This window comes from Antechinus flavipes, chromosome 1 (genome assembly GCF_016432865.1).
Source record: "Antechinus flavipes isolate AdamAnt ecotype Samford, QLD, Australia chromosome 1, AdamAnt_v2, whole genome shotgun sequence".
In the NCBI taxonomy this organism is placed as follows: domain Eukaryota; kingdom Metazoa; phylum Chordata; class Mammalia; order Dasyuromorphia; family Dasyuridae; genus Antechinus; species Antechinus flavipes.
In genome coordinates this window covers 290,621,067-290,633,701 of record NC_067398.1, presented here as the reverse complement: position 1 = coordinate 290,633,701, position 12,635 = coordinate 290,621,067, and the positions used below count along the sequence as shown (strand labels likewise).

The window sequence follows — 12,635 nt, the reverse complement described above, 5'->3', positions numbered from 1 at the left end:
TGAATAAAAAGATATTCATAAGACTTCTGGATCAATATATTTGGTTCTGTTTTTGTTACATTGGATTACTCCAAGGCCCCAATACAGCTGAACCTGAGTATCTCTATCCCCAAATCTTGGTGTTCCAGCCCCATTTTATACATGTTTAGTCTTTCCAGAAACCATATAGCAGGAATGGCTCCCTGTATAACCACAGAGCTGCCCTTATAGAAAATTAATCTCACCATCATTTTATTCAAAAGGATCCTCAATATGGTCTCAACACCAACTTGTGATGTCATTTTCTTTTCCTGTCACTTACTTGTTTCCAACTGTCAATTTGAATGATGAATTAAAGAAAACTGAGGTGCCTCCAGTAGCCAGCAGGTATAAAGGTAGTGAAATTCTGTCCCCTTACCTCATCACTATGGGACATACCAGCTCTTTCAGAAAGGAACAATAATAATTCTCTTTATGTGATATATAGTGGCTTGTAGTTTTCATGTGGATGAATACAATATACTTTAACACTTTTTCCATTTAGAGGTAATACAGAGGAACTCCCAACAAGTATCTCAACTTACAGAGAATAGTGACATGTCTTTGATTAGATGCCAAGAAATTAATATTCTCGCTATCTTCACCTCCCCCCAAAAAATCCAACACTTTTTACAGGGAAAATAATCTCTTTTTTTTTTCACTGTCTAGCTTTTATCAAAAAATACTTAATATAAACTATAATCCAAAAAAAAAAAGTTATACATCACAAATAAAAAGAGCCTTATATGTACTCTTTGGAAACTTCCATCACAAACCTAATAAAGCATTGTGTCTTAATTGAAAAATAATTCAAATAATTTGGTTACCACAATTCCTTTCATATCTACCTTTTTTAATCTCTTTCTTTCTTCTATTTTCTTTTTTTCTCTGTTTTGTCCTCTTCCTCTTTCTCAGTTTTTTGTTTTGTTTTGTTTTGCTTTGTTTTTTCTCTTCTCTTCCCTCAGTTTCTTTTTTTCCCTTTTTTCTCTTTCCTTCCATTTCTTTCACACTTCATTGTTCTTCATAATCTTGTTCCTTCTTCACTCTTTTAATTCTTTGTATTCTTATTACTTTTTTCTTCCTTTTTCTCTCCTTCACTGCTTTTCTATTTTCCCTTTGCTTTTCCTTGCTTCTGTTCTTTTTTGTTTTTTTTTTTACTATTTATTTTATTCTGTTTTCTTTTTTTTTTAATAATTTTAGTCCTATTTCTTTTCTTTTCTTTTCCTTTTTCTCAATCCTTCCTTATTCCCTTCCTTCTAATATATTTTTGTATCATTTTCTTGTATTTTTTTCTTTCTTTTCTTTTATCTTTCCTTCTTCCATTCTCTTTTCTTCCTTTCCTTTTTTCCCTCATTCCTTCCTTCTTTATTGAAGGTATACTTTTAAAGGATATAGAGAATGCATTAGTATGGATTTTTTTTTTCATTCTCTCATCTTTAGGGAAAAAAAGATTTGCTTGGAGACTATAAGCAATAAGAAATTGGTAAATATTCATTTTTTTGTCTTTATATAAGGATTTTTTTTCTTTTTGTCTCAACAATAAGAACAATGTTTTACACATTATGGGTATTTGACTGATATTTGTTAAATTGAATTTAATTGAACCTTATTATATGTAACATATCTCTTTAGAAGATATGATAGAGGGGCCACTAGGTGGAACAGTGGATAGAGCATTAGCCCTGAAATCAGGAGGACCTGAGTTCAAATCTGAGCTCAGAAACGTAAAAACATTAAATTTCATCTCTATTGGTACTCTATCAGTAATAATGTCCATGGCCTTTTTATATGTTCATAGGCTAATGAGGTTATTGAACCAAATGATGTAGTTAGTGGCAGTTCAGAGTTGTGCGAACCCCTCTTTGGTCGATACAGGTCCAATGTGAAAGAAATCATGAACCCAAAATATTAAATTGGCAAAAGGAAGTTTATTGGCACTGTGAAATCTGCTTTTCTAGGAAACTGACTTCTTCAGTGACAAGGTCCTGACAAAGAGATAAAGAACCTAACAGAGAAATCCTGGCAGAGAGATAAAGAGGGATTAACATTGAGAAGAGAATGTCTTCACAGAGGGCAGGGGCCCTTGAGAGTTCCCTTGGCCTGGCATGATTCCTGCTTTTAGGCCTCTGCCAAGAAATGAGCCCCTAATTGCTCTTTAAAAGGAAATCTGAGACTGAAGTTTTAATTGAATGAAATTCCTTCAATGTTTTCACTGCCCCCAGGCCTAGAGTTCCAACTGAATAAGACCACTTAAGTTCAAACTAAGTAGACATTGTCCTGAACTAATTTTCATCTCAGTTACTCAATAGAAATATAAGGTGCAGATCATCTGCTAAAAGAAATTACTTAAGTTTGAGCTACTTAGAGAATGGTCCTGGGCTAATCATAATGAAACCATTTAACTGCCCCAAAGGGTGGGTCTCTGTCAAAAGAGAGTTTCAGGGCTCACCCCAAAAGTCAAGAAGGACAGTTTCAAGGAGGACGGTTTCAGGGTTCCCCCCATCAAGACCTTCTTTGTGAATTGTGATGAACAAAAATATTCATCATCTAATTGCCAGCCCTCTGATGATGAAACTCTCTGACTTCAGCTTAGCTAGTCTTTGGTTGATAATCATCTACTTGCAGGAATATATTTGATGTTTTTCAGTTTGTACTGCATTGGCCTGGTGCTTGCTGAACATAAATTCCCCTCAATGCCATAGTGGGGCACCTAAGAAACATTTCAGAAAATGATAGAGGGAACAAAGTATTTTTTATCAACTGTTTCACTAAAAGAAAGCTATCTATGAAAAGCTTATCCTTTTCTGTTTTCTTGATTTCAGAGAATAAACTTTCTTAAAGATAATCTAAGCATGTTCAAATGCATTTGTTTCATATAGACTGGCAAAGAATTATTGATATTATAGAATACAGTCAGACTCTCCCCATACCAGGCCACCAAAATGATGGAATATGAGGTAATGCCCCAAAAGTATCTTAGGGTTACAAGATGTCATGAGCCATCTCAAGAGAATTTGTAGGCATAGACATCCTCCAAATCAAGGGACAAAATATTTATTAAGTTGCTAAGAGCAGGCTAAATCCATAAGGGTTTTTAGTAAGGAAAGTGATGTTACCATTGTTACCATTAACAAGGAAGAAGTACCCTAAAAGTGTCCAAGAGGAAGATACCATTAAGAGGAAGATACCATGAAGTGAGATTACACCATTGATTGAAATGCTAACCCTAAAAAGGAGTTTAGCTATGATAAGGAGTATGCCACTGACTGAGGGGCTAAATTCATAGAGAAGCTTAAGGATCTACAGTATTAGCAGATTTTTAATAGGGGAAATATAACCTGGAGTAGGGGGAATACATATCATAATTTGGCTTTCTGATTATATATTGTAAAGGTGGGGTTTCTAAAGAACTCCACCTTGAATAGGACTGTAATCAAAAGGCCATCTGAGCAAAAGGTCTACTTAAGAACAAAAGACCTAAACAAAATCAAGAGTCAAGTTATAATCCTATCAATGATGTTCCCTACTTGCCTCAGGAATTAGCTAGACTTCTAGAATTTTTAGAGATTGCTTTCTCTGCCAACACTAATCTGGTTACCCACAACCTCATCAGAATAAGTATGGATAAATATTGGTTGCAGGTAAAGTATTATTTGAGAGCCAGATATTGACACAAAAGTCTATTCACAAGGGCTCTCCAGATTACAAATCTAGTGTTTGAAGAATCAAAATATTCTGATTCATCAATTGGCAATATTCTCAAGAGATCACAGTTTAGGTTGATAGGTTTAGAGCTGAGCAAAACAACCTTTAGCAAAAAGCCAAAATAGAAAAACAAACATGGATATTATGCTATCACTATGTTAAAAGCAGATACGCAAACTGATATCAAATCAAAAATGGAAAAATTTTAACAATAATTCATCAAGCACTATCCCACTCCCCCATATCAATCCAAATTACATCAGGAGCTATGTCTCAATCTAAGCTGCTTCAGGCTCAGAAACGGGCAGAGGCTTTCAGTCCATGCAGGGAATGGGTATGATCTACTGACAGCAACCAAAGTTTCAGATGGGCCAATCCATGTCCCAGAAGTAGTTCAATAATCTATAATTTGATCAAAATCTAGAACAAAAAACACAAATCTAACAAATAAAGGTTAGAACAGCCTGAGATAGAAATACTTGGTTCACAAAACTGCTTCAAAAATGTGAAGAACCAGCAGCTTCCTTTGTGAAGAGATGAGTTTGTTTCACAGAACAGGCAAATGGCTGTCAGCTATATTCCCAATAAATAAGTAAAACAGCAGTTAGGTTTCACAGACCACTCTTAATTGTCCTCAAAAAAACACTTGAATATCATAGACACAATATCTAGTTGTTATTGGATAGATGACTAGGCTAAAAACTTATTTGTTCAAGTATTTAAGATATAATGATTACAGATAATCAGATTGGAAACAGCAAGGTATGACATAATTGAATTGTATTGACAGTTTCTATCGCCCATTACTCTGATTATAGATATCCTCACAGGAGGGAAAAAAAAAATGCAGGGATATGACTATAACAATATAAGCAAAACTGATTCCTAAACTCATACAGGATAAATGGCCACTTTAACCTAGTTTTACTCCAGATAATTGTCCCAATGGAGCTTTAAAATTCCCAAATAATATTACCTACAAGCCCAAGAAATTTTACCTCCAACAACAAATCCCATCAGCCAAAGTTTCTAATAAATCCTAAACAGATATTTATCATGACCTGTAATAAAAAGAGAATTAAAAAAAGAGAAGGTCTGTTAACTTGCCTGAAAGGGATCATGTACATCTAATTAGGTGAAGTATGTTACCTTCTGAAACCCATTGGATAATCTGTTATATTATATTATAACATTATAAGTTAACGCTTTAAATCCAGCTCTGCTGGACATGTGAATGCCGGTGATTTATGAAGGATTGATTTGTAGATCAATTAAAGGTTTGGATTATTTTAGGGAGTAAGAGAAAGTATTGGGAAGGTATTTGGAAAGAGAAAAGAAGAGATGGGGGGGGAGAAATGGGAGAGGATAAAATAAAGATTTTGTCAATAAAAAGAGAATAAAAAATCTATAATAAAAGTTTATCATTCTCTCTGGAGATAGCATTTTTTTTTTATCATGGGTTCTTTGTAGCTGGCTTGAATTTATTGATCAAAGTAGCTAAGTCTTTCACAATTAATAATCATTACAATCTTTCTCTTACTATATACAGTAGTGTCCTGGTTTTGTTTGCTTTGCATCAATTCATTAAAATTTTCTCGGGTTTTTATAAAATTATCCTGCTCATTAATTTTAAATTTTATTTATTGAACTAAATACAAAATAAGAAAAAAAGAATAGAAAAAGAAAAAAAGAAGAAAATTAAAAAAACAAAACAAACATTACTATGTGATCAGAAGAACATTAGTAAGGATTCAAAAATACAATAATAAATTTCCATTTCAAGAAGCAGATATAATAATTAAAGAAATTATATTCATGAATGTCTAGCTTTTTTTTGTTTGTTTGTTTCTTTATAGGTTTTTTTTTATTCTTTGCTGTGCACTTTTTACTTTATTCTTTTTTCCTCCTTTCATCCCCCCACTGCCCCTAAGTAGGCTAGAGTTAAGCACAGATATAACAGATATATATATATATATATATATATATATATACTTACACACACACATATATATATATACATACACATATATCTGTATCTATATCTATATATACATATGCATTTATGTAAATATGTATATAAAGCAAAAATAACATGTCTGAAAAATAATACAGATTTCTCTGATTGAATCTTAGGCTTTATCTAAGATTATTGATTACTTGCCTTCCTTTTTTTCCCTAATAAATACTACTCCTAGTCCTTGTTGTAGTGTGTCTATATATCTCTTATTCCCTATCCTTGCTAATTCTTCTATTTTAATTCTGCTCCTTAACTTGCCTTGCTATTACCAAACCTCCCCAGACCCATGGATGCCTCCTTATCTTCTCCCCCACCCTTTCCTTCCTTCTTTATCCCCTTCTATAAATGGGATTATTTATAATAATCTACAGACTTAACACCATTCTGATCTAAGCACCCTTCTTTATCCCCTTCTTATTCTATGCTACTCTTTGTCCCCTTTATCCTTACCCTATTGATCTACACACCTTGTACCACTTCTCTACCCCATCTTATCTTTTATCTCTCCCAATAATCTGCACACCTTGTCCCAACTGCCATAAATCTACACATTCTTCTATACCCAACTTAATCCTATTCTCTTCCTCTTTCCCTCCTCCCTTATTTCTTTATAAATTTTGGAGGGTGCTATACCTTTCATGATATATATGTAATTTTGCCTATTTAATCCATTCCCAATGTGAGTAGGTTTCCAGAATTATGAGCCTTCCTCCCCCCTCTAATGCCTCTGTATCTAATCTTTCTCTATACCCCATTTGAATAACATAATTACTATTTTTATCTTTATCTAGATGGTTTTGCTTTTTAGAATCATATCATACTCAACTCTATCCCAATCTTTCTTCTTAGCTATCCAATTGCTGATGTCAATCTTAAACATATAGTAGACATTTCCATGTAAAAACATAAACAATTTATTCATGTTAAGTTCCTTGAAATTAATCTTGAATATTGGCTATTATGTGTCAAATTTTCTATTGAGTTCAGGTTTGGTTGAAAGAAGTTCCTGAAAATCTGCAAGTTCATTAATGTCCATTATATTCCTTCAATATTATGGATAATTTTGTTAGATATGATATTTTTGGCTACAAGCCTAGTTCTTTTGATTTTTGGTATGTGATTCCAGGACCTGTGTGATTTTATTGTGGCTACTGATAAGTCCTGTGCAATTCTGATTGTAGCTCCAGAATATTTCAAATTGGGGGGGGGGGGGTTGTTTCTTCCAAAATCTTCTCCTTGATCTGTGGTTTTCAAAATTTGACAATAATATTCCTATGTGTTTTCCATGAAGGATCATTGAGGCAATAAATGGTGGATTTTTAAAATTAGTTCTACTTTCCCCTCCTATTCTATTTCTCCAGGACAATTTTCATTTATTATTTCTTGCATTGTTATGTCAAAGTTATTTTCAGGTAGTCCAATTATTCTTATATTTTCTCTTCTTAATCTGTTCTCCAGATCTGTTGTTTTTTTTATATTTTACATTTTGTTCTATTTTTTCATTCTTTATATTGTTTTGTTATTTCTTGCTCTCTTCTAGCTTCACTGGCTTCCCCTTGCCCAATTCTAATTGTAAAAGAGTTATTTTCATCTTTGAGGCTCTGTTCTCCTTGTCTAGTTTATTAACTTTTTTTCATAATCTTGTTTTTTGTGGATGATTTTTATTTAGTTAGTTTTTTTTTTTTCTCAATCACTCTCGTTTGATTCTTAGTCTTTTCTGAGGTCTATAAATTCTCTCTGGGCAGGTAACATTTAACATTACTCTTTGGGGTAGCTTTTTTACTTTATTGTCCTCCTTTGAAGATGAATCCCAGTCTTCCCTATTCCCATAGTAAATTTTTATGGTTGAATTCTTTCTCTTTTGATTGCTTTTAAAAAAAAAGAGAGAATTATTATATATAAGCAAATGTATTCTCAAGATGTGTGTGTGGAGGGAAGGAAGCAGATGGTACCTCTATCTTCACTTCAGCTCTACCCTCTGATTTGGAACCCAAACTAAAAGTTCCATCCTCTTTCAAGTGTCCGCTGCCAGCAGTATCACTGTCCCACTATTTCTACACTCACAACGTATTTAGATTCCTTTTCACCCAGGGTCATGTCTCTGCAAAACAGCTGGGCCTCATGGTCCCAATCAGCCAAGGTGTTCAGTTTTCTTGGACTCAGACTCCCTACTTTCCACACTGTCCTGAAGGTGAAATTTCCTGTAGTTTGGGCTAAGGGTATTGTGGGGAATAGAGATAAGGTGAAAAACTTACAGGAATGTATGAATTCTTTTTCTGTATTTTATTATTTCTGTGTTTCCCCTATGACCTGTATAATATGTGCAGGCTCATATTTACTTGAGCCTTGGCCAGCTAGGAACATATTTACTTAACCTGAGCTGATGACATTTATTGGTATTTGATATTTATCGATATTTAGTCTTTTAGCTGGACCACTATGTGCTTGATTAAGCCCAAAGGCCTGACTTTCTATTTCCTAAAAATCAGGAAATTTCAGGGAAACAGACACCTTCCATTCCAATCTCCCCATATAGTAACAACCAATTAAATGCCTTCCCCTCCACTTCTCAATGCTCTCTTACTTGTGATGTAATTTCTTGTATAAAAGCTATGTATCTTTACTACTTCTTTAGCCCTCCTACTGTGAGCTTTCTCCTTCTTATCTCGCGATGGGACGGCTCATCCTCCAGAGGTTTTCAATAAACAACTTTTCTGCCTTCTACTGAGTGATCTCTGAGTAATTATTTTGGGTAAGGGTCTTCTACATCCCTCACAGTACAGTCAACTTAACTAGTCCCAAGGCTCCAACTGGATGTTTCTGTGGAGCTGGCTAGAGGTGCTTGCATTTCATAATGGTTAATTCTTGGGCTGGGCTCTTCTGATCTTTTTGGTTTGTCCCAAGAGGACCCCTGTTCTGCCTTAAGGTTTTTTTTTTTTCCCCACCAGTCTATGTTTTTCCTGAGACACAAATTTGTTTTGTTTCTGGGAAAAATCTGGAGAACTTGAAATTTACTGACCATCATTTCCCCAGAATCTTCCCTTCTTATTTCTTATAATATAGTGCAATATAATAGTGCAATCACAGTTTGTTCATTCATTTCCCAATTGATGGGTAACTATTCAATTTCCAATTTTTTACCACCACAAAAAGAATGACATAAATATTTTTGAATAAACAGCTTCTTCTATTAACCTACTTTCTATGAGTGAGGGGAAGAGCCAAAATGACAGAGTAAAGGAAAGGACTCATTTGAGTTCTCCCAAACTCCTTTCAAAACAACTTTATTTTTAAAATAATATTTCATTTAGGGAAAGGGACCTGTATGTGAAAGAATGTTTGTGGCAGTCCTATTTGTAGTGGCCAGAAAGTGAAAATTAAGTGGATGCCCATCAATTGGAGAATGGCTGAATAAATTATGGTATTTTAATATTATGGAATGTTATTGTTCTGTAAGAAATGACCAGCAAGATTATTTCAGAAAGGCCTGGAGAGACTTACATGAACTGATGCTGAGTGAAATGAGCCAGACCAGAAGATCATTATAAACTTCAACAATAGTACTATATGATGATCAATTCTGATGGACATAGCCCTATTCAACAATGAAATGAACCAAATCAGTTCTAATAGAGCAGTAATAAACTGAACCAGCTATACCCAGCGAAAGAACTCTGGGAGATGACTATGAACCATTACATAGAATTCCCAATCCCATTATTTATGTCCATCTGCATTTTTTATTTCCTTCACAGGCCAATTGTACACTATTTCAAAGTCCGATTCTTTTTGTACAGCAAAATAACTTTTTGGACATGTATACATATATTGTATTTAACTTACACTTTAACATATTTAACATATATTGGTCAACCTGCCACCTGGGGGAAGGGGTGGGGGGAAGGAGGGAAAAAGTCGGAAGGTTTTGCAATTGTCAATGCTGAAAAATTACCCATGCATATATCTTGTAAATAAAAAGCTATAATAATAATAATAATAATTATTATTATACATACATATATATATTATTTTCTCCCGTTACATGTTAAAACAATTTTTAACACTAAGAGATTTTTTTTTTTTAGGTTTTGAATTCCAAATACTTTTCTTTTTTCCCCTCTCTCCTTCCTGAGAATGTAAGCAATCTAATAGAGTATATATGTGCAAATGCATAAGACATATCCATTAGTCATTTAAGGATCGTGCCCAGGTGAAAAGGCAGATCAATTCTCCGAGAGCCTCCACATCTGTGAATCATAACATCTGAAGTAGTTGCAAAGCAGCCTTTACTGACACAGGTGTTGCTCGTAGCCTGGGAATTAAATAAATTGGAGGCAGATGGAAAAGGAGAGAGATCAGACAATGCAACTGCCTCTCAGTAGAGAGGTCAGAGAACAGCAACTGCCTCTCAGTCTCCTTGAATCATCATCATCCTCTCACATGAAGAGATCCATTCTACAAGTCTGAGTTAGACCTTCAGCAGCCACTGGAAGGTGGCTCCCATATCACAACAATTTTGTATAAGAATATTTAAATAAGAACCTGAAAGAGAGAAAGAAGAGAGAAGAGAAGAGGAGAGAAGCATGTTTTTATCTGAACTCAGACAATATCAATTCTTCTCTGGAGGCAGATAACATGGTTTCAGCATGAATCCATTGGGATTGTCTTGACTCACTGTGTTACTAGGATTAGCTAAGTTATTAATAGCTGTGTGATATTTTTATTACTGTTTAAAGAATTATCCTCATTCTTCACTTCACTTTACATCAGTTCACATAAGCCTTTCCAAGTTTTTCTGAAATCATCTTACTTGCATAATAATATTCCATTATATTCATGTACCACAACTTTTTCAGCTATTCCCCAATTGACAGGCATCCCTTCAATTTTCAGTTCTTTGACATCACACAAAAAAGCTATATAAATATTTTCTATGTACTAATTTTTTTCATTTAAAAATTTTTTTTCTTTGGGACATAGATGTGGGATTGGTATTTCTGTATACAAAATTATGTACAGTTTTATAGCCCTTTGGATAGAACTCCAAATTGCTCTCTAGAATGGTTGGATCAGTTCAAAACTCCACCAACAGTGCATTATTGTCCCAATTTTCCCATATCTTCTCCAACATTATCATTTTTCTTTTGTTATGTTAGCCAATCTGATAGGTTTGAGATGGTATCTCAGAGGGTTTTTTTTAATTTATATTTCTCCAATCAATCATGATTGTCGTTATCTCGTATTCTTGTAAATTTAACTCAGTTCTCTATATTTTTGAGCAATGAAGCCTTCATCAAAGATACCTGCAGCAAAAATTTTCTCCAGTTTCCTGTATTCCTTCTAATTTTTTTTCCAAAAAGTTCTGATGGCTCAGAATAAATTCTGGAGTAGTAGAACCAACAAAACATTGAGGGTAAAACAATTTTCCAAACCAAGATAACTTAGAACTTCAGTAGAAAAGATCTGGCTCACTAATATGAGAATGGAGCACAGGTCAGCACAGGTGAAACACAACCACAGGCCTTAGAGGCTGCAGACATGGTACTGATACTTGAACAAGGTGGAATGAAAACAGAGAGAGAAAATTATGGACAAATTTCCCTAATGAATATTGCTTCAAAAATCTTAAAACAAAATATTAGCAAAGAGATTACAGAAAGTCATCCCCAGGATAATGCACATGACCAAGTAGGATTTATACCAGAAATGCTGGTTCAATATTAGGAAAACTATTATTACATTTTTACACTCAAGGATTCTGATAAAGGACTCATTTCTAAATATATAGAGAGACTTGACTCAAAATTTATAAGAATTCAAGCCATTTTCCAATTGATAAATGGTCAATAGACAATTTTCAGATAAAGAAATTGAAATTATTTTTAATCATATGAAAAGGTACTCTGGATCACTATTGATCAGAGAAAAACAAATTAAGACAACTCTGAGATATCACAACATACCTCTCAGATTGGCTAAGATGATAGGAAAAGTTAATGACAAATGTTGGAAGGAATGTGGGAAAACTGGGACACTAATACATGTTGTGAACAGATCTGATCATTAGGGAGAACAATTTGGAACTATGCTCAAAAAGTTATCAAACTGCATACCTTTTGATCCAGCAGTGTTTCTACTGGGCTTATATCCCAAAGAGATCATAAATGAGGAAAAGGAAAATGTGCAAAAATGTTTGTGGCAGCCGTTTTTGAAGTGGCAAGAAACTGGAGACTGAATAGATGCCCATCAATTGGAGAATGGCTGAAAAAATAAAGGAATATGACTGTTATGGAATATTATTGTTCTGTAAAAACTACTAGCAGGATGATTTCATAGAGGCCTAGAGAGACCTACATGAACTGATGCGAAGAGAAATGAGCAGAACCAAAACAACAGGATTATACGATGATCAATTCTGATGGACATGGCTCTCTTCAACAGGAAGATGATTCAAACCAGTTCCAATTGTTCAGTGATGAAGAGGCCCATCTACACCCAGAGAGAGGGCTGTGAGAACTGAATGTCATTCACAGCATGGCATTCTCTTTTTGTTGTTGCTTGCTTGCACTTTATTTTGCTTCTTTTTTTTTTTTTTTTACTGTTTGATTTGATTCTTCTTGTGCAACATAATAATTATATAAATATGTATATATACATTAGATTTAAAATATATTTCTACTATGTTTAACATATATTGGACTACTTGCTATCTAGGGAAGGGTTTGGGGAAAGAGTGAGAAGATTTGCAATGGCTAATGTTGAAGAATTGTCCCCGCATATGTTTTGAAAAATAAAAAAACTTTAATAAAATTTTAAAAATGTTTAAAATGTTTTACATGTAATTAAAAAAAACAAAATGTTTTTTAAAAATCAACAATATGAATGTCACCATTGA

At 33.9% G+C, this 12,635-nt stretch overlaps 1 long non-coding RNA gene across 1 annotated transcript in view; it reads left to right on the top strand.

The window, feature by feature from the left end:
- LOC127538672 (uncharacterized) overlaps positions 1–12,635 on the top strand; it is a 136,389-nt gene that overhangs the window by 25,031 nt on the left and 98,723 nt on the right. The window lies entirely within an intron of this gene.